Source organism: Schistocerca americana, chromosome 5 (assembly GCF_021461395.2).
Source record: "Schistocerca americana isolate TAMUIC-IGC-003095 chromosome 5, iqSchAmer2.1, whole genome shotgun sequence".
Taxonomy (NCBI): Eukaryota; Metazoa; Arthropoda; class Insecta; order Orthoptera; family Acrididae; genus Schistocerca; species Schistocerca americana.
Genome location: NC_060123.1, coordinates 280603947 through 280628006, shown reverse-complemented (window position 1 = coordinate 280628006; position 24060 = coordinate 280603947).

The following is a 24060-nucleotide window of genomic DNA, read 5'->3' as shown; positions in this document are numbered from 1 at the left end:
TACGATAAATATTACTGACCAATGATAATAAATAATATCAACATATTAAACAGTGTTTTTTATAACTGAATGTCTGTGGTGCACATTGGAAGAATTTACTCAAACACTTCCAATTTATTTCACTACTTACCTATTATAGTTTCATTCCTAAATATATTGCGTATTAGATCATTCTTCCTTGTTTTCTCCCATTAAAAAAACCTCTTCCGTAGGTTCAAAAAAATGCACATAACTCTACTCCGCTCGAAAGCAGAACAATGTAAGTGTAAATACAAAATTTTTAAATAAATAATTTAGAGGAAGCCGGTATTAACTGGATTCCATAAATAACATTAAAGTAAGCAACTCCAAACAGCTGAGGATAGCCAACGGAACACTACATTCTCCACTTGATTTACTGCACACAGAGGCTCTGCACCAATTATCCGACACATGCTGGAAGGCTGCAGCGGTGCGGTACTTTATAAAGTGGCGACCACAGATATCGTTTGATGGCGACAACAGGTGGTGCCCGCCGCATAGCGCGTTGTCAGTGCTGTTTCAGCTTAATTGGCTGCGTCCGAAAGGACGCTCACGATAAGTGGAGGTGGAGGTACAAAATGCAAACGATGCGACAGAAGTTAGAAGTGACGATCCACTTGGTACAAGAGCACTCGTGGCGATATGTGGACGCTATTACAGAGCGTTTCACTGGTTGATAGTTTCCACTAATGAGAATGAAAACATTTTATGCCGCTGTTCTAAATGAGTATGCCTCAAAAGCTAACTGGTCTGTTCAGGTAACCTAAGCCATGTTATTACCAAATAAAGGTTGAGTCGCTTGCGGTCTGCAAACTTTATAACTTGTCTTGCGTTATCTAGCGTTTCAAAGCTTAGAGTTTATGATGCGGTGAACTGCTCATACAGTGGTGTGAGAAAGTGAACTGGGTGGTAAAATACTTTATTTGGTATCTTTTTAAATACACAACAGTCCTGCTTGTCTCAAGCAGTATTACATTTAAATTTTTATAGTAATCCATACATTGAAGAACCAAAGAAAATGGTACACGTACCTAACGTCGTGTAGGGCCCTGGCGAGCACGCAGAAGTGCCTCAACACGACATGGCATGGACTCGACTAATGTCTGAAGTAGTGCTGGAGGGAACTGACACAATGAATCCCACAGGGAAGTCCGTAAGTCTGTAAGACTAGGAGTAGATGGAGATCTCTTCTAAGCAGCACGTTGCAACACATCCCAGATATGGTCCATAATATTCACGTATGGGGAGTCTGGGGACCAGCGAAAGTGTTTAAACACAGAAGAGTGTTCCTAGAGCCACTCTGTAGCAATTCGGGACTTGTGGGCCGTCGCATTGTCCTGATGTAATTGCCAAAGTTCGTCGGAAAGCACAATGGACATGAATGGATGCAAGTGATCAGACAGGGTGCTTACATACGTGTCAACTCTCAAAGTCGTATCTAGACGTACCAAGGGTCCCATATCACTCCAACTGCACACGCCCCACACCATTACAAAGTCTCCCCCGTTAATTTAGCTCGTTCGTATTTGGATCGAGACAATACAATGAATTATAGTAAAGAATATTAAATAGAGATCGATTACTCTTACGGATTGGTAAAATATGTTTCATGCAAACTCTCGGCGCTTGAGCATGGCTTTTTCTGTTAAAGGTCCGTTCATGTATTTTTAACCGTGTTTCCCCTCTCTCCTTTTTCACTAAAATCGGACTTCGTAATAAGATAGCACCAGAAGGCGGCGGTGGATGGAGCTGGACAACTTTTTGTTTAGAAGTACGGAACCTTTTGCCATGCCAAGTCACCCAACCATCTAACAATGACTAAAGACACAAAATAAAAGATACATAGATTAGTAACAACAATACATTCCACAGTATGCAATTACTAGTGCCGACTGGTTGCAACTTGTGAAACTATTAATAAAATAAAGCAGAATTAATGGCGGTGTGTCAAAAGACGCCTGATCTGGACAAGTCCTAGAAAAGAAAAGGTGCCTCTTATCCCGCCAATAATCTGACGATCAAAAATCTTCAAATACTTCCAGCGACTGTATACAGTATTTATACAGGCGTGGACTATATTATGGCTCAAATTATTTATTTCATAACTTATAATTAAGTTTTTCTGCTAATAAAAGCTCAGCATGTAAATGTGCCTTTCAACTGCCCCCTGAGTTGCGAGGCAAAAGGACACACCTACGTACGAGCAACTCACTCTAAAGCACATTGCATACATAAGTCTACAAATACACATACATATCATATAAAAATACATATCATAACATAATATTTACACAAAATATTTACACAAAATAGCAGTTTTGTGTTGGTACTGCTCCTACCGCACATGCACAGTCGCGTAAAGTTCAGTACTAGCGCGGGCGTTTCGAAGCGAGTTCATCACACGACACAGTAATACAAGGTTTATTCTCAGCCCGTGTGTCCATGTGCACAAGACGTCGCAGAGACCAGATTTATCATCATGGATTTCACAAATGTGGATTAACGTTTACAACAATTACAAATTCCTATTAATACATTCGTTACCGTAATATTATAAATTCTTACTGTTCATAGTCTCTTTCGCACAGTATTGCGCTTGAAATGTCTTTTTGTTTCAGATATAACGTCTTTTCACGACGTGTCCTCGTTCACAGTTCCATGAACGGAAAACATAAGATAACACTATAAAGGTGAGCATTGTTAATTGCAGTTAAATGTTTCTTAAATGCCGTTGGAATTATGTTGTCACATTCGCAGTTTTGATACAGATGCGCGTGCGCGATCACTCGTAGCACAGTTTTTATTTCTGCACTGGTTACACTGTTTATTTAGACTGACGTCACTGTTTTTTTCCATAGGTCGTACATCGCCCGACAGAAGACTGGTGGATTACCATTCCATAGCAGAAGTTCGTGACGGCACGATCAATCCTCATTTAGACGAGGTAAGAATGTCCGTCATTTCCGAGAACATTTTACTCCCTGAGGACCCTTCCGCGCAATATACGAGACTGGAATAATAGAGAATTGTGAAGGTCGTTCGATGAACCCTCTGCTAGGCACTTAAATGTGATTTGCAGAGTATCCACGAAGATGTAGATTTAGATGTAGATAAACAGAAATGCAGCGCAGTAAGTGTCAATTTGCGATGCACTCAGAAGTATCGGTGCACTTTAGTACGACAGTTTTTTTTTTTTTAATTCTTTTTTTCACGTACTCAGTCAGGCAATATACAAATATTCGTATACAAGAAGTTGTGACGTAGAACGAATGTCTGATGGCTTAGTCTTTACGCAAACAATTCGTAACACAACTTTACATTAACAGTTTGTAAATAAATTTCAAACATAAACAGTTCATCACGTCTATGCTCATAGCAATATATCATGAATTGTCTTTCTCAATTATGCGTTTTTACCCACCAGTGTCCTCGTAGTTAGAAGTTCAGCGACGTACAGTAAACGTGCACAAATAGTTCCAGGTTATGCGAGTCTCATAACTTTTCACGTATGGAAGGTGTAAGAAGTACAGATAACATATACAAGTGAGCATATATCATTTATCTTTACCTAAATACAGATAAATACATAGGAACATGTTATATATAGGTTTTTACGTAGGTACATACACATAAAAACATATTACATTTTGGCTTTACGTAAACATAGAAAGATGTTTCTCTTGTCTTCACACAAGTATGATTGGTCACATAGAAATATTTTTCATATAACTTTACATAAGTTTACAATATTTACAGTATTTACGATCATTACAAGTTTATATCCATGTCCTGCTTTTGCAAATGATGTCACCTGAAATAGAGGAGGATTAGGCACGACATCCCAACCCAGCAATAAGAGCAAGCGCACAACTACAATTAAGCAAATAACAAAAGCAATGGACTAACATCAAACACAAAAAAAACACTCGCGACACGAGTGTAAGTGTTCAATGTAAGCATGGTCATAGCTACTCGTAATTGTGTGTGTTCAATGGTGAGATGCGTATCCAGCCAGTTTCAAGGTGAAAGTGTAAGGGTGTAGAATGATTAAGTATTAACGTCAATCAGTCGTTAGTAGTCGAAGACTGACGGTGCAGATTCTCAACCTGGTAAGCTGAAAATATATCTTCTTCACACCTGCATAACAGTTAATATAAAATTTGCTTTAAAATCTTAAATTGCTGCTGTGATTATTCGGCGAAGACGAATCTCTTCTTTCTCCTTCTGTTGTTGACAGGAACAGCTGAAATAAAACTCTTATACTACTTAGCTTCTCTGTAGATGTACTGTGAGTCACCTGTATCTAATAGTTGTGTATAACTTAAGCATAATCCATAGACGGTTTTACTGTTGAGCATAGTATACTCTAAAATCACCGTGGGCCTATAGTCCAATAATTCTGTTTGTTTTAGGATGCTGCCTCAGCTATGCACCAGGATGCGGAATGCTGACTATACCATAAAGACCGTCGTACAGCAGACGCCACTTCGCGTTGCTCCGCTGAAGAGCAGACGACTTATGGCGAGTACGCAAAAACACTAACATACCAACTTTAACTTCCTGCTTCCTCTTGACAGTGCTCGCGTAAGTTTTGTTCCTAATTTTGGCTTCCGCAAACGGCGTCGCACAGACTTTCTTTTCCTTTTCGTCGTGAGTTGTTTGCTGAAAAGAAAGTTTTGTAACGGCGTTGTCCAATCGTTGTCTTCTTTGCGCTCGAACATGAGGTCATTAGGAGTGTACGGAGTTTCATAAACATTGAGGTTGTTCTGCACCTCTTCAAAGAGTTTAGCATACTTGGAGAATAAATCGTAAAAATGCACGAATGTATTTCACACCACCATTGCTTGTGGGATGTGGACCACTTATGTCAGAAATTATAGAGTTTTACTGGGTAGAATAGAAAGCAAATCAGTCTTCGTAGACATGTTCAGACGTTCAGATTTTTGACAAATCGCATATGTTTTGATTATGCTGTGGATCTTACGTCTCATATTGCTAAAGTAACAGGAGGTACTAAGATTTGCTAGGCACTTTCCGGTACCATAACGACACCAAACAAAATGTGTGTCCCAAATTAGGCTGCGTTCAGAATCCTTAGGAATGTAAACACAGCAAGTAGTAGCTTCAGGACGACGGCGATGAAATAAGACATCATTATGTATCAAATATCGGTAAGACAGAGGATGGTCAGGTTTATCTGTGAGTAAAACTCTTACCTTATTTCACTGAGGATCATATTTCTGCAACGGTGATAAATTTCTACATAAGTCGATATAAAACTGGCGATATAGCTTATCCTGCATAAGAAGTTTTCGGTAATCATTCACATTCTCCAGGTCAGAATTACACTCGTTCAAGGCTTGAGGCAGACGAGACAAAGTGTCGGCAATGATGTTGACAAACCAGAATAATTCGAAAAATAAGCTTCACACGATAAAATGTGTACAATCCAAAGTTGATTATTTTCGAGGGGGCTTGTGCTGGTGCTAAAATTAGCCCCCTGGGGTTGGAGCGGGAGGCAAATTCAAAATTTCAAATGGGGAACCCCAATTTTTTATTGCAGAATCAGATTATACACAAAAATCTACGTTCATTTTGTCTTAAAAATTTGTTTTGTTTCTTGGTAGTTGGCGCTGTAATTCAAGAAAATCCATGTTTACATTTTTGCGTGGAAAACGGTTACGGACAAATAAAAAATACTTATTTACTTCGTAAATTTTGATTCGCTAAAACTAAAACTCTCCCTCTCTCTCAGCAGGGTGGAGTTTGTGAGAGAGGACTTAGAGTTTTACAAATGGTGACCCAAATATTTGGGTCAACATTTGTAAAATTGTAATTGCTCTCTCTGATCTGCAATAAAAATGGGGGTTCCCAGGGGGCTGGGGTGGCGGGATAATTTTAGCATCAGCAGATGTCCCCATCGAAAATAATCAACTTTGAATTCGACACATTTTTTTGTGTGAAGCTTATTTTCCGAGTTATTCTGGTTTTTCAACTTAAAATTTACACCCTGTATACAATTTCAAAGGAATAGTTTTGCAAAGATAAAGCCCATCGCAAAAATCTGGGATGTACAAGCTTACACGTTAACAGAAATGTGAGAGCTAGGTGGTCACTATCAATTTTTGTGTGCTTACCATACAAATAATGTTTGAATTTCTTAAAGGCCCACACAAAAGAGAGTGTTCCAAGTTCTGTGGTAGAGTAACTGCGCTCACATTTACTAAGTGTGCTGCTCGCAAAACCAATAATTTTCACACCATCTTGTTCTCCGTTCTTTACAATTTTAAACAAACAGCAGCCTTTGCCAAAGGATGAGGCGTCACATGTCATACAAAAATCTAAATTAAAACCAGTGATCCAAAATTTTTGCGTTAACCAAGGCATGCATAATACTATCAAAGTCTTTCTGACACTTGTCAGACCATATCTATAACTGATTCTTTTTGAGTAGGTTCCATAGATGTTTGCTGTTTAAAAGTTGGTGTGGTAAAAATCGTCGAAAGAAAGAGCAAAGTCCAAGGAAAGGTTTCAATTGATTTCTATTCCGTGGACTAGGAAAATTTCTGATTGCGTCTAACTTAACTGGGTCAGGCCGTATACCATGAGCCTTAATATTATGTCCGAGGTACTTAATTTCACTACAAGCAAATTTCGACTTTTTGAGATTAGCTGTGACCCCAGCTTGTGCGAATTTATGCAGAATCTTTTGCGAAGTACCAATATGTTCAGAGCAAGTCTTACTAGCTATGAGCAGGTCATCAATGTAGTGGGTACATGACTCAACGAATTCGTCACCAAGTACAGTATCCAATGAGGTGATAAACAAGCCTGAACTGACGTTTCGACCGAAGGGAAGGACACAAAATTGATAGGTTCGCCCCCCGAATATAAATGCAGTATATTTTCTAGAATCTGGCGTGATTGCGACTCGCCAGAACGAATTGGTCAGATCTATCGTAGAAAAATACTTAGAATCTAAAAATTTCTGGAGTAGCTCTTCTAAATTGTTAGGTTTCATGCGAACAGGTAAAATATTCTCATTAACTGCACGGGCATCCAAAACAACTCTGATATTCCCGTTGGGTTTCTTTACAACAAGTGAAAGGCTGCAGTGAGGTGACGTGGAAGGTTCGATGATTTTTCACCTTAACTCGCGCCACACAGTAGGTCGTTGAGATAGCGGCACATTATAGGTTTTGTGGAAGAAAATCTGGTGAGGCTTAACTTCTATTTTATACACATATGTGTTGATCACACTTTGTCGTTTGCTAAATACATGTATATACTTGGACAAAACATTATAAAATTCATTACGTTCATCATGAGTGACAGCTGTGGTTTCTGACGACTTATTACTAATTGAAGTTCTCAAGTCCTCAAACTCGACATCAGGTGCGTAGGTGCGTGTGTCTGTGAGTCAACATCATCAGTGTCCTGTATTAACTGAATCTTGTATCCTGTACAATATTTATCGTGCTTCAGAGTCGTGGTGTCCAGGTCAATTGAAATTTCATTGCCCTTATCTCTATGTATACATTTACGTTGGGAGAAATCAGTAGTGCTGTCCTTCTGGCACAATATGTCTAAGCCTAAAATACAGTTAGTGACCAGGTTTCGGACGACGAGGAATGGCCATTGTACGATTCCATTACCTACCTTCACTGTTAAAAATATCTGTTCCTTAACCCTAGAAGACTTATTGCCAACGGCAGTTAAAATTTTACAGTTCTGGACAGAATACTCCGGTACGGGTTAAACTCACACATATCCTTGCAAAATTCATAGGGCAAGACACTAACTGGTGCTCCTATGACCTGAATAATAGTAGTGGGAATACCACCCACAACAAAAGTGGTTGAGGCCAAAACAATTTCATTCGATGATGAAAGACATTGTGTGTTCTCTTGTGACAGTTCATCAGACAAGTTTTCGTCATAATTATACCTTATGAACAATAATGGTTGCTGTATACAACTGTCGGGTACATTATCATTGTGCTGTTTCAAAGTGGGTGTGTCAAACAATAAATTTAAATTGAAGTCGCCCCCCAAACCTTCCACAGCCACAACGTGGGGCACAGTAGTGAGTGTTTTTAGTTTGACGTCGTCACATTCGTAATTGATGCAGGCACAGACGGAGGTGACGTAGCACTAGTCACTTCGATAATATTTCCATTAGGCTATTGTTTATTCCAGTCTCCAAATTGTGGCGGTCGTTGCGTTTGGATGTTTTGACTCACGTGCGGGTTCGTAGATGCATTCCAATTTTGAGTTTGCATTTGCGCCTGCAGAAATTGCCACTGGCTGTATTATTGTTTTTTTGTGGTGATGTCGCAGTGTTTGGATACTGAGTAGCGTTGTTGTTACTCCAGCTCTGCTTCTGGTTTGGCGGGGACTGACAGTTACTTTTGTTTCCCTTAAAATTTTTGTTACTATTGTGATAATTATTGTTACTGTTGTAGTTGTTGTTGTTGTACCATATCTTGTTTGGATTGCCACCAATAGAAGAAAAAGTGTTACAAATGTAAATTTATATACATTTGCCATGTGAAGAGGTTGATTCTGTTGACTTGCGTGTCCGATAGCAGCCGGCGCGCCGGAATTGGGTTGGCTAGCCTGCGTATTTTGCATGGCGCTGTTGTAAACATTATAGCAATTGTTTTGCCGTACGGAACGCTGGCCCTCGTAAAGCATATCAACAGAATCGAACAATGTCAGAAAATACTCTGCGAAGTTGACTGCGATGCGCAGAAGTTTTTCTTTGATTTTAAACGGCAGCCTTGCCTTCAGTGCGCGTAGGATGTCGCCCATTGCAACCGGCTCGTCAAGGAAATGTCTCATATTTAAATATTTCTTAAAATACCGGCGCAAATTGCCGTGCTTAGGATTGAGTGTTTCAAGATCCACAATCTGCCTACGAAATTATTCTTGTACAGATTGTGACCAAAATTCAGATAAAAAGGCTCTCTCAAATTGTTCGTACGTGACGCAACTGTCGGCTTCATTATACTCTCATACAGCTGCGTCGCCTTGGATGTAAGCGACAACATACCATGTACGAGTAAATGTATTCCTGAATGCTTTAAGAAAGGTAACAGGATGAACCGTTCTTTTTTCAGCTATAAATGGCTGAAATTGTCTGTGTTTTATGAGGCTCTCCTCTTCCTTGGAACAGTTTAGCTTCAGAACGATTACTGGAAGACTCAACTGGCGAATGGCAAGGAAAATTTTGTTAGCAATTACCACAACTGCAATGCGGTGTGTCATGTCGTGGTGCGTACTGTTGTTGTTGTGAGTGCGTAGTGTGCGGTGTGTAAGCGTCAGAAATGTACTTGTATTCATTACAAATCTGTGTGTTTTGGTTGTTGTTACCGTCACTGCTCACTGGTTGTGCGTAATTATCACACTGTTTCATTTGTGCAGCGGCAGATTGTGCTGCTTGAATGATTACGTGTTTGTTGTTATTTATAAATTACGCGACAGTGTCGTGGACAACAGCGGGCAATTTTCCTTTTAAGCACTCGTCAAAATATTTGTTTTTTGCTCTATCCAACTGTGAAATTTCCTATTGATGCATGAGAAATAGTTGTCAGTGCGTAGTTTTACTTTATCAGAAAGGTTTTTGTCAGTTGTGTCAACCTTGTTTTCGACATCGTCATTACGCGTTTTTATATGATCATGTACTGCCCTATAAGAATTAATCTGAGTAACTACAGACTCTCATGTATTACTGAGATTGTTTACTTGTGCTTGGATATCTGTCACATCTTTGTGTTTTCTTGTTGTAATGTAAGCTCTGAAAATTTCGCGTTGAGAACAGACACTTGTCCAGTCAGTCTGTTATTTATCTCCTCGACATGGCTTCACAAAGTGTCGTTTTAAGTGCAGCTAAATCTGATTTAATTTCACCATGTGTTTTCATCTCGTCATGATCTGTTTTCAAAGTGGCGCGTATAGACGTCATCTGTTGGTCAATACGTGCGTCAGTGTCCTGTTTATGTTGACTCGTTTGAATATGAATGGATTCCATCTGATTTTTGTTGTTAGTCATCATGTGTTTTTGTTCGTTCATCTGTTTCATAATAGCATCGAACATACTGTCAATACTAGTGATGTGAAACTGTTCCGCCCCCGCCATGTCGTTAGACGTGACGTCAGACAGCAAAATGGGTTCGGAACTAGATTTAGGCATATTACTGGTGGACGGTCTATTTTCTAAATTTATGTCACTAGTACAGTCAATAATAGGTCGCTCTTTAGTATTCGGGTCAACCGTAACGTCACTTTCATTATTTAATGGCATTTCAGAGTCTGATTTCTGGTCAATATAGTGCCACACATAATATATGACACAAAAAATCTAAACTCGTATGTGTAATCAGAATAAATGCAATAATTAACCTCGGTGTGCGTCAATGTCTGAACAAGAAAATAATTGGCGTAAGTAATGGTGAAATTTTGAACACTAACGGCAGCACGCCATATGACGTCGCACAGAACTAAAGTCGGCCATATTGTGAACTGATAAAACTGTATTGTCACACTGTATGAATAATGAAAATAATTTTGGAAACCGAGATGCAGCTTAAAATCACTGCTACGGAAACCGAAAATTGTGATAGATCTGCCAAGCAAGCTGCGATAATACAAAGCTCTTGGGCAAGATTACTGATTTAAAGATGCCCTGCCTTACCTTATGCCGGCCGAGGTGGCCGAGCGGTTCTAGGCACTACCGTCCGGAACCGCGAGATCGCTACGGTCGCAGGTTCTAATCCTGCCTCGGGCACGGATGTGTGTGATGTCCTTAGGTTAGTTAGGTTTAAGTAGTCCTAAGTTCTAGGGGACTGATGGCCTCAGAAGTTAAGTCCCATAGTGCTCAGAGCCATTTTTTAACTGCCTTGCTGTATCCACAGTTACAGCATAAGTTCAGGTGCCTACATACAATCCAGTAATTTGTCTTACTTCAATGTATTCCAATAGTCAATAATAGGGTCTCGTATCCAGTTTGTAGTAGCCAATAAACATGTATCAAAAGGAAGACAATATAGTACATATAAAAATGCGTCCAGACACGAAGTCACCAATTTAAGTCAGCTCGTTCGTATCTGGATCGAGACAATATAATGAATTATAGTAATGAATATTAAGCAGAGATCAGTTACTTTTACGGATTGGTAAAATAAATTTCATACAAACTCTAGACGCTTGAGCATGGCTTTTTCTGTTAAAGGTCCTTTCACCTATTTTTAACCGGGTTTCATCTCTCTGCGTTTTCACTAAAATCAGACTTCGTAAAAAGATAGCACCCGAAGACGGCGGTGGATCGAGCTGGACGACTTATTGCTTAGAAGTACGGAACCTTTTGTCATGCCAAGTCACCCAACCATCTTACAATGGCTAAAGACACAAAATAAAACATAAGAGTACATTATGAAATTAAACACAATTAAATTACGAAACTTACATTATGCAATTACGAGTGCCGATTGGTAGCAACTCGCGATGTATTAAAAAATTATTTAGTGTCAACGGCGGTGTGCCAAAATACGTCCGATCTGGAGAAGACCTAGAAAACAAAACTTGCCTCTTACTCCGCCAATAATTTGACGATCAGAAATCTTCAAATGTTTCCATGCTGCATACTATATTCATACAGCCGTGGAGTTTATCTATGACTCAAATTATTTCTTTATTTCATTCCTTATAATTTCGTTTTTCTGCTAATAAAAGCTCAGCGTGCCTTTAAACACCAACTTGAACAGTTTGCTGCTGACATGCAGGGTCCATCGATTCATGAGGTTGTCTCCATAAACGAGACTCGTCCGACCAGGCAACATGTTTCCAGTCATCGACAGTCCAATGTCGGTGTTGACGGGCACAGGGGAGGAGCAAAGCTTAGTGTTGTGCAGTAATCAAGGGTACGCGAGTGAGCCTACGGCTTCGAAAGTCCATATCAATGATGGCTCATTGAATGAACCGCACGCTGACTCTTGTTGATGGCCCAACACTGAAATCGGCAGCAATCTGCGGAAAGGTTGAACGATTCTCTTCAGTCGTCGTTGGTCCCATTCTCGCAGGATCCTTTTCCGGTAACAGCGATTTGGGAGATTTGATGTTTTACCGGACTCCTTATGTTCACGGCAGATTCGTGAAATGGTCGTACGGGAAAATCCCCACTTCATCACTACCTCGGAGATGCTGTGTCCCATCGCTCTTGCGCCACCGTAGCAGCAGTAACCGATGCATCAACTGCGCTAGACATTTGTCTTATATAGGCGTTGCCGACCGCAGCGCCGTATTCTGTCTGTTTGTATATCTCTGTGTTTGAATACACATGACTATACAAGTTTCTTTGGCGCTTCAGTGTTTATACTACGGCTTTGTATCTGCATTGTATATAGAAAGTCGAAAATTGTAGAAATTATGAAACTAAACAATAAATCAAAGCATCATTATTAACTAAGTTAGAAAGTGAAGAAAAGAAAACTACTAAAAATTTAAATGGAGCCAGTAGTTCGTTAAGATTTGACTCTTTTACCACCCAGGACAAGGGGTAATTAACTACTACTACAGAGTTGTCTATTTTGACCACACCGTTCAATGGAAAGTGATTTACACGTACCAAAAACAACAATGGAGATAACTTCCAACCATCGTAGCATAGTGGCACCATTGGTTGATTTACATAAATGGCAAATAACAGTGAATCAAACAGCAAATACTGTAGTTTGGAGATGCCAATTATTGAGTAGTTACTCACTACACTTCGATATGAGCATGTTAGATCCTCCACTGTTTGCCATTTATGTAAATGATCTTTCATTTATCTGACGTTAAGTAGAATTAGTTGGTTCTGCAGGCGATGGAGCATTATAATCACGTGCAATAGATATGGCAGGAACAGCCGAAATTTTAAATCTGTTTAAATGGATTACTGACTGTATTTCTGCAAATGGTTCTCTTAATTAAAAAGAATGCATTCAGTTTTTCCCAAGTGGTGAAACACCAGTGATAAATTTGAAACATAGATAAGTAGAAATAATGCAAAATACGCATACATTTTGTGTGGATACTTGCTGATAAGGACTTAAATTCCAGGAAAAGAAGCACTTTTCGAAACTTCTTAAACAACATAGTTTACCCCCCCCCCCTCCCCTGCACCTCTTATCACTGTAAGCCGTGGACAGAAACGAACAGTAAGTTACGTTCTTCTCTTCTTTTCATTCAAGAGTATCGCATGGAATTTTTTTCTGGGATGCGTCATCTCTAAGAAAGAAAGCTATGATCACACGAAGCAACTCGTAAGAATAATTCGTGATGTTTACCCATGATCGCATTATAGATAGCTCTTTGAGGAGCAAGGTATTTTGATTATAGTACGTAAATTACATCATTAAATTTGTACTAAATAATCAGTTCGAGCTCACAGGGAGCAGTGACGTCAATAGTTACAACACTCGAAGAAGAAATGAGCTTCATTAAAACTAAGATTAGTGCAGGAAGAAGTATATGATACAGGTACCAATAGTGTTAAATGGCTGATAGAGAGCAAAGTTAACTTTGATACAAAACTAGGAACATTGCTGTCACACATTCCTTTATAAGAGTTTTATTTAGGAAATTATAACATGTATAATGCACCAGTATAACATACTAAATTGTGCTGTTAAATTAAGTACTCATTTTCATTTTATGAACTCACATGTAAATGATCCACGTACATGTTCCCTTAAATGTGAGTGGTTCCTTGTTTTAAGCGTACATCCTACAATGTAACTAACTGAAAGTAGTAACCATGTAAAAAATATTTTCCTCCAGTCAGTACTGTGACAGTGACCGTAAAATACTAGTTCCTAACCTGTTAGATTCAAATCACCTCAGTGAGCACAAAAGACGTATTCTCTGTTGAAGCGAGCAACACAAAATTCTTTTCTCCCCAATTCTGTTCAGTACCTCCTCATTAGTTATGTGATCTACCCATCTAATCTTCAGAATTCTTCTGTAGCACCTCATTTCAAAATGTTCTATTCTCTTCTTGTCTAAACTGTCTATTTTCCATGTTTCACCTCCATACATGACTGCACTTCATACAGATACATTCAGAAATGATTTCCTGACACTTAAATCTATGCTCAAAGTATAAAAATTTCTCTTCATCAGAAACGTTTTTTTGTTATTACTAGTCTGAATTATATGTTCTCTCTATTTCGGCCATCATAAGTTGTTTTTCTGCCAAAATAGTAAAACTTGTCAACTAATTTAAATGTTCTCGTTTCCTAATCTAGTTCCCTCACCATCATTTGTTTCGTTTTTATTGATGTTCATCTTATATCTTCCTTTCAAGACACTGTTCATTTCGTTAGACTGCTCTTTCAACTCCTCTGACCGAATAACAATATCATCGACAAACCTCCAAGTTTTTATTTCTTCTTCCTGGACATTAATTCCTTCTCCAAATTTTTCATTGGTTTCTCTACTGTCTGCTGAATGTACAGCTTGAATAACATCGGTGGTAGGCTACAACCCTGTCTCATTCTCACTCCCTTCTCAGCCACTACTTCCCTTTCATGCCCCTCAACTCTTATCGTCGTAAACGGTATTTCGGTTCTGGTATTTTAACCATGCTACCTTCATAATTTCAGAGTGTTCTAGTCAATATTGTCAAAAGCTTTCTCTACTTTCTCTAAGTCTGCATATACCATAAACGTGGGTTTTCCTTCCTTGCAGTATGTTCCAAGAGACGTCGTAGGGCTATTATTGCGTCTAGCGCTTCTAGATTTCTCTATAATCCAGACTGATCTTCCCCGAGATCAGCTGCTACCAGTTTTTACATTTTTGTGTAAAAATTCGTGTTAGTACTAGTATTTTGCAACCATGACTTAACGAACTGATAGTTCAGTATTAATCACACCTGTCAGCACGTGCTTTCTTTGCAAATGGAATTATAATGTTATTCTTGAAGTCTGAGGGTATTTTGCCTGCCTCATACATCTTGCACGCCAGGTGGAAAAGTTTTCTCATGGCTAGCACTCCCAAGGTTTTCAGTATTTCGACAGAATATCGTCTACTCCAGGGGCCTTTCATTGGGTCTTTCAGTATTCTGTCAAATTCTCATATCTCCCATCTCATTTTCATCTACGTCCTCGTCCATTTCTACAATGTTACTTTCAATTATAAGCCCCTTGTACAGACCATCCATGTACTCCTTCCACCTTTCAGCTTCTGCTTCTTTGTTTAAGACTGGTTTTCCATCTGAGCTGTTGATAATCGTATAGCTGCTTTTTCTTCTCCTAAGGTCTCTTTAATCTTCCTGTAGGCGGTATCATCATTTCCGCTGATGATATATGCTTCTAGCTCTTTACATTTGTCCTCGAGCCATTCCTACTTAGTCATCTGGCACTTCCTGTCAGTCTCACTTTGTATTCTCTTTCGCTTGCTTCATTTTTGCGTATTAATATTTTCTCCTTTCCTCAAATTCTACATCTCATATGTTATGCAAGAATTTCTACTAGGCATTGTATTTTTACCTATTTGGTGCTTCCACTATTTCATCTCTCGAAGCTACCAATTGGTCTTCTGCTGTATTCAAAAAATGGTTCAAATGGCTCTGAGCACTATGGGACTTAACTTCTGAGGTCATCAGTCGCATAGAACTTAGAACTATTTAAACCTAACTAACATAAGGACAACACACACATGCATCCCCGAGGCAGGATTCGAATCTGTGACCGTAGCGGTCGCGCGGTTCCAGACCTTAGCGCCGAGAACCGCTCGGCCACTCCGGCCGGCAACTGTATTCCTTTCCCCTGTTCTTGCCAATCGTTGATTAAGGCTTCCTATGAAATTCTCAACAACCTCTGGTTCTTTCAGCTTATCCACCCATCTCCTTATTGTCTTACTTTTTTTCAGGTTCTTCAGTCTTAATCTACCAGTAGGTTGTGGTCAGAGTCCACAACTGCCCTTGGAAATGTCTTACAGTTTAAAACCTGGTTCCGTAATATATGTTTTACTATTATATTATCAGTCTGAAACCTTGTAGCGTCTTCGGGTGTTTTCCATGGGTACAACCTACTTTCATGATTCTTAAACCAAGTGTTAGCGATGATTAAATTTTTCCAAGCAGCTTCCTGTTTAATTCATTTCCTTTCAGTCCACATTTACCCTCCATTTCTCCTTCTCTTCCCATTACAATTGAATTTTCGCCTCCCTTAACTATCTGAATAATTTCTGTCGTCTCATCACGAATTTCTTTAATCCCTTAGTCATCTGCGAAACTGTCATATAAACTTGCACTCCCACGATGGGCGTTGGCTAAAATAATGTGATCACCACGTTGTTCATAGTAGCTTACCCGTATTCCTATTTTCTTAGTCATCACTAAGCCTACTTCAGCATTATGCCTATTTGATTTTGTATTTATAACCCTGTATTCTCCTGACCAGAAGTCCTGTTCCTCCTCCCACCGTATTTTCTAACCTACCTAGTCGATGAAGGATCTAAGGTTCCACGTTATAATCCCTAGAACGTCATGTTTGTTTCTCCTGATGACGAAATCCTCCCGAGCAGCCACATCTGGAAATCCGAATGGGTGACTATTTTTCCTCAGAATGTTTTACCCAAGAGGATGCCATTTAACTATGCGGTAAGGCTGTATGCCATCGGGAAAAATTACGGCTATAGTTTCCATTTGCTTTCAGCCGTTCACAGTACCTGCACAGCAAGGCCGTTTTGGTTCATATTACTAGGCCAGAGCAGTCTGTCATCCAGACTGTTGCCCCTGCAGCTGCTGAAAAGGCTACTACCCCTCTTTAGGAATCACACGCTTGTAGGGCCTCTCAACAGATTCCCCTCCGTTGCTGTTACACCTATGGCACGGCTATGTGTATCGCTGAGGAAAGCAAACCTCCCCGCCAACGTCAAGGTCCATGATTCATGAGGCGGAAATTGTGAGAAGCAACCATGCAGCCGCGACAAATCCTTTTAACAGTTTTGTTTTATTTTAGTTACTTCATTTCAGTGAGGCAGTCATTCTTGTCGTATTTTGTCTTATGCTATGGCGAAGTCGGCTAGGTAACAGCGTCAGAAATTATTTTGGACCTAACCGTCGGCCTTCTGAATTATTAATACTCGGTAGGTCGTACTATTCCTCGGGAAGGCACAAGTGTAAATAATTGATTAAACTGTGTCATTAACGTCATTAAAACTTCATTGTTTATAAAACAAACGAACAGCAGGTAATACGATTTTGACCGAAGTAGTACGATCTCTGACGAACACTAAGTATTGCTGCTGAGAATTGTATGTCACACGGCACTATTGGCTCTGAGCACTATGGAACTGAACATCTATGGTCATCAGTCCCCTAGAACTTAGAACTACTTAAAACTAACTAACTCTAAGGACATCACACGGCACTATTGGCTCTGAGCACTATGGAACTGAACATCTATGGTCATCAGTCCCCTAGAACTTAGAACTACTTAAAACTAACTAACTCTAAGGACATCACACGGCACTATTGTTCTAGGTGGTCTGAAATGCAGCTGCGGAAGCATAAGGGCTGTGTAATATGGATCTGGAAATCTCGGAGAGCTGCAATTTTGCTACGAAGTTCAGATGATCATAAAAATGAAAACCATATTTGTCTTATAATAATACCACTTTTCCAAACTGATGTCCGTGTATAGAAATTAACGTGAAGGTTCGTCATTTTAGAGTTTTTAAATTTATTTTATACTTCTGTCTTACGCCAGGTATCTGATGGATGCTGAAATTTCCCACTGCCCCCCCCCCTCCCTCCCCATATCAATTTCCTGATCAATTTTTAACGTCGTCCAATGTTGTAATCCTTTTTCTCGTCTTTTCTTACCTGCGACAGCTCTTACTTGAGTATGAGTTCTTTATACACTACTGGCCATTAAAATTGCTACACCAAGAAGGAATGCAGATGATAAACGAGCATTCATTGGACAAATATATTATACTAGAACTGACATGTCATTGAATTTTCATGCGATTTGGGTGCATAGATCCTGAGAAATCAGTACCCAGAACAACCCCTAATAACGGGCTTGATACGCCGGGGCATTGAGCCAAACAGAGCTTGGATGGCGTGTACAGGTACAGCTGCCCATGCAGCTTCAACACGATACCGCAGTTCATCAAGAGTAGTGACTGGCGTATTGTGACGAGCCAGTTGCTCGCCCACCATTCACCAGACGTTTTCAATTGGTGAGAGATCTGGAGAATCTGCTGGCCAGGGCAGCAGTCGAACATTTTCTGTATCCAGAAATTCTCGCTGTGTGTGGGAGGGCACTATCTTGTTGAGATGTAATCCCGGGACAGCCCATCATGAAGATCATGCGTGAATTAGTGGCAAATGTGATTAATGGATCTGGCTTCTGTATTTCTTCACCTAAAAGAAATGATTCCAAGTGCATCCACAACAGGCTAAACAGCTGTAACTACCCACTGATGACCCATGGACGCTACACCCTTTCAGCATCTTTCACACAGAAAACTTTCATCCTCCATAGCGTGACCTGCATCTCTGCAACACTACAGATTCTCTTAATTCATGCACCCCTCCTCACTTTCAATACCAGTGTTCTGTCGGCCACCTATAGGGGACTGCATAAGGCTTCTCCACCCCATGAGAGGCGGCCTCTAGAACTGCAAAAGACGACAACAAATACCACACCAGATTAATTTCACTACATAACGCGAAATATCACGTCCTGTCACGTTAAATCAATATCCGAAAGCAAAGTAGTTCCTCCGCTCGCATAGCCGGAGAGAATGGGAGTCAGCTCGAAAGGATGCACAGTATCGAAATAAAGATCGGTACCAGGAATGTTAAAATGCTACTGCAAACAAGTTAGCAAGAAAATCTTAAAAAAGAGATGATGAAGAAAAATATTCACCTGGTAGGAGATGCTAGGGTGTTGTTGTTGTAGTCTTCAGTCCACAGACGGGTTTGATGCAGCTCTCCATGCTACTCTATCCTGTGCAAGGTTCTTCATCTTCCAATACCTACTGCAACCTACATCCTTCTGAATCTGTTTAGTGTATTCATCTCTTGCTCTCCCTCTACGATTTATACCCTCTACGCTGCCCTCCAATACTAGATTGGTGATCCCTTGATGCCTCAGAACATGTCCTACCAACCAGTCTCTTCTTCTTGTGCCACAAATTTCTCTTCTCTCCAATTCTATTCAATACCTCCTCATTAGTTATGTGATCTATTCTCCTTTTGCTTTTATTGATGTTCACATTATACGAGGCCTGTTCAGAAAGTAAGCGCCGATTGATTGCCAAATTGAAACCACAGTGAACATCAGAAATGTTTTACTTGTAACAAATAGCTACACCTTTCAGCTACTTCTCTACGTAGTCGCCGTTCTGACTTAGACTTTTGTCATAGCGTTGTAGCAACTTTTCAATAGCCTCATCATAGAAGGCAGCCGCCAGTGCTTTCCGCCAATTCTCCACGCTGGCCTACACCTCGTTGTCTGTGTCAAAATGTTGTCTTCAAAGACAGCGGTTCATGTGACCAGAGATGAAACTCAGGGGGAGACAATTGCGGACTGTATTGTGGGTAATCTCACATTTCCATTTGAAAACGATGCAGGAGCATCTTCATTGCCCCTGCAGAATGCGGCTGAGAATTGTCTTGAAGAAGAAACAGCACGACAGTTATGTAATGTTAGCTGCATAGCTTCAGGCGAAATTTCTCACCAGGCCCTCGTACTTGGCGGCAGACACTATTTTCTAGACATCTTTACGCACTCACTGCGAGCTCAGAAATGAGAAGAGCGACGTGATGCTAACTGGGGTTATACTAGAGACACTACCCAACACATCTGTGCAAAGCTTTATCGGATTTTCATAGTCGTTTCCATTTCGCGACCGATCGGAGCTTACTTTCTGAACGCCCCTCATATACTCCTTTCAATACACTGTCCATTCCGTTCAGCTGCTCTTCGAAGTCCTTTGCTGTCTCTGACAGAATTACAATGTCATTGGCAAACCTCAAAGTTTTTATTTCTTCTGCATGGATTTTAATTCCTACTCCAAATTTTTCTTTTGTTTCCTTTACTGCGTGCTCAATATACAGATTGAATAACATCGGGGAGAGACTACAACCCTGTCTCACTCCCTTCCCAACCACTGCTTCCCTTTCATGTCCCTCGACTCTTACAACTGCCGTCTGCTTTCTGTACAAATTGTAAATAGCCTTTCGCCCCCTGTAGTTTTACCCCTGCCACCTTCAGAATTTGAAAGAGAATATTCCAGTCAACATTGTCAAAAGCTTTATCTAATTTTAGCAATGCTAGAAACGTAGGTTTGTCTTTCCTTGATCTATTGTCTACGATAAGTCGTACTGTCAGTATTGCCTCACGTGTTCCAACATTTCTACGGAATCGAAACTGATCTTCCCCGAGGTCGGCTTCGACCAGTTTTTCCATTCGTGTGTAAAGAATTCGTGTTAGTATTTTGCAACAGTGGCTTATTAAACTGATAGTTCGGTAATTTTCACATCTGTCAACACCTGCTTTCTTTGGGATTGGAAGTATTATATTCTTCTTGAAGTTTGAGGGTATTTCGCCTGTCTCATACATCTTGCTCACCAGATGGTAGAGTTTTGTTAGGCCTGGCTCTCCCAAGGCTATCAGTAGTTCTAATGAAATGTTGTCTACTCCCGGGGCCTTGTTTCGACTTAGGTCTTTCAGTGCTCTGTCAATCTCTTCACGCAGTATCATATCTCCTATTTCATCTTCATCTACATTCTCTTCCATTTCTATAATATTGTCCTCAAGAACATCGCCCTTGTATAGACCCTCTATATACCCCTTCCACCTTGCTGCTTTCCCTTCTTTGCTTAGAACTGGGTTTCCATCTGAGCTCTTCATATTCATACAAGTGGTTCTCTTTTTCCAAAGGTCTCTTTAATTTCCTGTACTAAGGTAAGATGAGAAAACATGGATAATTGCAGTCAGGTTAATATGTAATGTACTATTCAAAGGAAGGAACGGTGTAAGAGTGATTATTACAAAGAAAATGAATAAGTGTGTGGAAAATGCAAGCAGTGGAAATGACAGGGTATCAGCGTACGGCTGAAACGACTACAAGAAGGCAAAAAATTGGAAAACAGTTTGTTTCTTGATATTTTATTTTAGTATATACGCTTATTTCCGCTTTATTGCCTTCATCAGAACTTGCCCTGACGTTGTAGATGGGCAACCTTGGGCAAACCATTATTGCTGTCTGTAGCCGTTGGTTGTAATAGAATTTCCAGCAACGTTTTAAAGTTATTCGCTAATTTCCTGTTGTACGTTTATCATAATCTGACAGTTGTAGAAATTGACAGCTAGTTGTTTGCTCAAAGATATTTATTATGACAGTGTTTTTACACTGCCAAATTATTTGGATGTTATGACAGCCAAATCGGCCTTTGCTTGTCTCCATAGAGACGGAACCTTCAAAACGCGGTTTCTACATCCAGTCGCGGTCTTCTCCCCACGCAGCTGTTTCACCAAAGACGAAATATTGTGTCCGTGTGGGTGTGTATCATATGTCTGGTCTCCTTCCACATGTCTCCGGCAATAGTCCTTCATGCGATGCCTGCAAAAAGCATATTTTGTGTTTTGGCGTCGGTCTCACGCGTCTAACTGTAATGCGGATCACCTCTTCCGAAGCCTTCTCCTCCTTACAGTCGTACAGGTTCACCAAACCGATGCTCCTCACACTCTCGCTGCAATACAAAGTCATTGGTGCTCTAAATATTTCTCCTCGTTTCCCAAATACCTGTTATCATTGCATAACTGCAGTGTATGGTCTGATAAGGCCACCTTTGCTACACCAACGAAGAACACGAGTTCTCCTCTGCGGGTTAATTCATAAGTGCCTGGAACACTCTTGTAACCTGCAACTAATCTAAAACCACTCTGCATTCAACACCAGATTGAAGCTTCATCTGTTCCAGTCAGCATAGTTTCCATCTTGTCATATCGCAGCCGTCTTTCATTCGTTCAACAGTGAACATGGTACATTGCCCACTCTACAGCAGCTTTTCTCATCCTCGCCTGTTATTTTTTTCCCTCTTTTTGTTCTTCCATCTGCCAACTTGACACTATTGCTTCTCGCTCTGACCTGCATTAATCAAATTTTTCACCAGACTTGATTTCCTCTGTAACGCTGTAATACGTTTCTGTTTGTATTTTAATACCTTCCTCCATACACAGTAAGGTGGCTTGCGGAGTACAGATTTAAATACTTCGATTTGATAGAGAAAAGTGGGGAAATTACTGAACACTTCAATAACACAGTCATTACAGTCTATACACATACGGTGTTCCACAAATGGTTTGCAGTGTTCAAACTTTAATAACTGTAACAAAAATAATAAAAACTAGGAACTTTTTAGTCACATAGATGGTCACGACATTACTGATGATGTTTTAGTTTTGAAGATTTTCAAAAAGTCTTCCATCGGCAGCAGTACAGCGCCTGCAACGGTGTGGAACAGATTGACGCATATGTGCTATTGTTATCACTGGAATGGACTCACAGGCAGTGACATTCGCATCTCTCATGTAATCCAGCGTACGTGGCTTTGTGGCGTAGACCGTGTCCTTCCACATAAAGAAGCCTAATAGCACTAGAACGGGAGATCTGGATGGAAACACAACACTTCCCGTCGACGTATCCATCTGTCCATAAATGTTTCATCCAGGAACTGCTGCGTGTCATGATAAAATTTGACGGTGCCTTGTCAAGCTGGAAGAACTTTGCAGCTTGGTACTGCTGCTGAATATCTGGTACAATTCGCCCCTCCAACATGGTAAGGTACTTAACACTTGTAACTGTCAGAATGGGCCTACAGTCCTCTGATAGATATACTACACCACACTGATAACCCAGAAAGATTAACAGCTCGTTCTTCACTAAAATGGAGATCATCTCTTGCTCAACACATACATCTATGAATATTGATGGTTCCATTCAATTTAAACGTCGCCTCAGCGGATCAAATAATGACTGTTCCTTATCGCAATTCCATTCATAAATCGGAGGCGCCAAACCGTCGTCATTCATCGCGTGAAGCAATCCGGGAATTCCATTTGCGCTTGCTTTGAACTGCGGTGATCTCATCAACTGCTTATACCGACTCATGTGCAGCTTGCCGCATGGACTTCTTCTTCTAATTATTCTTCCCTCTCAGTATAGTTGCGTAATTTGGCTTTAGTACACGTGACGGTGGCGCAGTATCAAACTCTACGCACAATCTTCTCTGCGCTTCTTTCATGTCTTCACAATTCCAACAACACTTTAAAATGAACTTTCTTTGGTTCAACGACTCGTTTCCAGCTGTCTTGTTATTCAGGTACAGTTACTAGCAACGGAAAATAAACAAAATGAAAATAAATGACTATTTGTCACGAGAATAGTATGTCATCACAATTTTATCACATTATGGTTCTTAACTCGTCAGTTATTAAAGTTCAAATAGTGCAAACATCTTTGTGTGACGCATTGTATGTTCATTAGAGTTACTACTACTACAGCTGCCATTATGTACAACTTGTACATTAGGCAAATTGTGATGATAACTCTTTGACGATATTTGTATGCATGTTGTATGTTAACCGGGGGCTAGAAACGACGGAGAGGCTCTGTCCCCGCCGCAGCCGCAGTGGTCCACAACCCCACGACGACTGCCGCAGTCCACTTCACCCCTCCGCTGCCCCACACCGAGCCCAGGGTTATTGTGCGGTTCGGGCCCCCGGTGGACTACCCCCGAAGGAACGTCTCTCACCAGACGAGTGTAACCCCTATGTTTGTGTGGTAGAGTAATGGTGGTGACACGTACGTGGAGAACTTGTTTGCGCAGCAATCGCTGACGTAGTGCAGCTGAGGCGGAATAAGGGCAACCAGCCCACATTCGCCGTGGCAGATGGAAAACCACCTAAAATCCATCCACAGACTGGCCGGCTCACCGGACCTCGACACAAGTCCGCCTGGCGGATTCGTGCCG